General features: G+C 46.8%; 1 protein-coding gene across 1 annotated transcript in view; it reads right to left on the bottom strand.

Annotated features, from left to right (window-relative positions):
* slc8a3 (solute carrier family 8 member 3) overlaps positions 1 to 1,976 on the bottom strand; it is a 17,238-nt gene extending 15,262 nt beyond the window's left edge. The window contains exon 1 of the mRNA XM_015041608.1: positions 1,104 to 1,976. The gene's annotated coding sequence lies outside the window, so the exon portion shown is untranslated. The remainder of the gene's footprint in view (positions 1 to 1,103) is intronic.
* Positions 1,977 to 2,999: the final 1,023 nt, after the last annotated feature.

Below are 2,999 nucleotides of genomic sequence, written 5' to 3'. Positions count from 1 at the left end.
TCTGTGTGCACCTCAACACTCTCTCTTTCTGTATGTCAAGATATATATATATATATATATATATATATATATATATATATATATATATATATATAGTCAGAATTTAGCTAAAAATGTAGCAAGCACATTCTAAACATTTCTGGAATCTAAAAGATTTATTTCTAGCTGCTTAAACTACATCTCTACATTTTCTTTTTACTCTTTTCATCGGTATCTACCCAAATAAAATACATGCAAAGTGTTACACCAACGTGCAATTTCAAACAGCTACTATTAGCTGTTTGACTTATTTGTTTATTGTCATGTTTCAGAGGTCGCTCTGCACTCGGTATGTTGCTACATGGCTCCGAGCGGCAGGATCTGCGTGCGGATCCCTTTTCCCCCCTTCCCCTATTTTGGGAGGTGGGTCTCGTTTAAGGAGGCTATTTGAGATGCGCGTAAACATGGACTCAGCAGACACACCGAGAGCCTCAGCTGTCGCCGATTAATCATCATGAGGGCCGTTTCGCTCACTATACGGATGCCATCGCCTCCACGAAGGGGGGGAATCCCCTGCTGGAGCACCCATAGGTCCGCACCGTAACTTAGCCTATTATAGGATGCAGGCAGGTCTCTCTCTCTCTCTCTCTCTCTCTGTGTGTGTGTGTGTGTGTGTGTGTGTGTGTGTGTGTGTGTGTGTTCTCTCCAATCAACTCCAAAGAGTGTAGGAGAAGCGCAGACAATAAATTAATAACAGTAATAATAATGATGATGATTATGACACATAAATAAATAAAAATAAAAACTCCAGATTTCTCTGAGACGGCAGTTATTTGACTGTCACACCCATTTAGACAGAATATCACGAATCCATCCGAGCCGGTTGTAATGGATCATGTCTGCAGCATGATGGTCAGATTGAAGCGCGTGCAGGCTGATGGAGCACATCCAGCTCACATCATCATCACCACCACCACCACCACCATCATCATCATCATCATCACTATCTAATGTGATCATTTCTACATGTGCATCTAGAACGTCTCACTCTAACACATTGATTTATTTTTTTTTTATGTAATGCATGTATCACTTTGCATGGCTGCGCGTTAATCATTACTCACCTGGATCTGTATGTGAGTGGCTTTATGTAGAGACAGCTGAGCAGCTCCCGTCCGCCCCCTTTATTGTTATTATTAGTCTTATTATTATTCTTGTTGTTGTTGTTTTTGCCGAGCTGGTCCTAAAATAATCCGCACACCACAATCCCACCGCGAGGCTGCCGTGTCGTCCTCATGAACAAGAGGGAGCGTGCAGGTCCTCTCTCCCCCCCTCCCCCGCCCCACACACCCCCTCGCACCCCCCAGCCTGCCCACTGTACTGCCGAATGAGTAGGATCAAACCGGGCCAAAGGGGAGGGCGATCGCCTTTCGTCGTCTCCTTGCCGTGGCGCCCTTCCTCCCCAGAATCCTCCCCTGGCCGGAACAGGACGGGGTCCGGTGGGTCGCAGAGCTGTCAGTAACGAGGGAGGAGGAGGCGAGTGGCTCGGTATTTTAGGACTGCACGCTGGGTGGGAGATGGATCTTCTTCTTCTTCTCGAGCCCGTCCGAGCGTCTCTGCCTCCTCCTGCAAGCCGTGAATCAGCGCTCTCCTCCTTCTCCTCCTCCTCCTCCTCCTCCTCTCCTCCGCGACAGCGTTGGAAATTATGATGCCGCTCCAGTGGATGTGGAGGAAAAGCCTTTCTTTCAAGCGCCGGTGACAAACCGCAATCGATAGCCTGTTAACGATCGCAGTTTTTCACCCGTTGCGTGTTCGGCGAAGTTGCCACGCAGAGCTGCGTGCTGGACTTTGCGCATCTGAGAGAGGAACGCCGGGTTGCGTGTGTGTGTGCATGTGTGTGTGTGTGTGTGTGTGTTTTTCCTCCTGTGGATTGTCATCCTCTGTTGAGAAGCCCGAGCTGCACACGCGTTAAAGGTGTGAAATGATTGCCCCCCCGCCCCCCCGCCCCCCAACACACACACGCATACACACTCACAGCCCTTCTCTGGTCGTATAAAAATAAATAAATAAATAAAAATCACTCTTCCGATTCCGCGCAGCTACGTCACCATCAGCTGAGCGAGAGAAGCCAGCAACACAAACCCCCGGATCCCCAGCAACCCAAAAACTGAGAGGGAGGGGAGGAGAGAAGAGTTAGACTTTCGCTCTGATGCTAAAATAAACACGAAGAAGAAGAAGAAGAAGAAGAAGAAGAAGAAGAAGAAGAAGAAGAAGAAGAAGCCTGCAGATTATACTAACTAACACAGTGGCGTCCCCAAGGGGGGGCCATAGCCCCATCTGGAAAAAACGTTGACCACCCTAAAGGTCCCCTAGAGAATCCAGTTCAGTTCACAAAAGGCATACAGTGATCTTCTTCTATCACAAACATACATGTAAAAATGTAAAGACCAATAAATAAGTCAATAAATAATCAGTGGAAATGTATGTATTTATTTAAAGTATATATATATAAATTCCCTTCTCACCCTCTGCAGATGGTCTCTTTTCATCCTCTGAGCTCGGGTCCTCTACCAGAGGGGCCTGGGAGCTTGAGGGTTCTGCGCAGTATCTTGGCTGTGCCTAGAACTGCACATTGGACTGAGATGTCTGATGTTGTTCCTGGGATCTGTTTGAGCCACTGCTCCAGTTTGCGGCTGACCGCCCCGAGGGCCCCGATGACCACAGGCACCACTGTGGTCTTCACCTTCCAGGCCTTCTCCAGTTCCTCTCTGAGGCCCTGGTATTTCTCCAGTTTCTCCTTTTTCCTGATGTTGTGGTCACTTGGTATTGCTACATCCACCACAAAGACTTTCCTCTGTTCTTTATCCACCACCACAATGTCCGGTTGGTGCGCCAATCGGACATTGTTGGTGTGTGTGTGTGTATATATATATATATATATATATATATATATATATATATATATATATATATATATATATATATATACTCTCTCTTTTGTGTGTGTGCCGCTCAATATA

Source organism: Poecilia latipinna, unplaced genomic scaffold (genome assembly GCF_001443285.1).
Source record: "Poecilia latipinna isolate Pla-1442-1.1 unplaced genomic scaffold, P_latipinna-1.0 Scaffold559, whole genome shotgun sequence".
In the NCBI taxonomy this organism is placed as follows: domain Eukaryota; kingdom Metazoa; phylum Chordata; class Actinopteri; order Cyprinodontiformes; family Poeciliidae; genus Poecilia; species Poecilia latipinna.
Note: the sequence above shows the minus strand (reverse complement) of the source record. Positions and strands in the feature narration are given on the sequence as shown.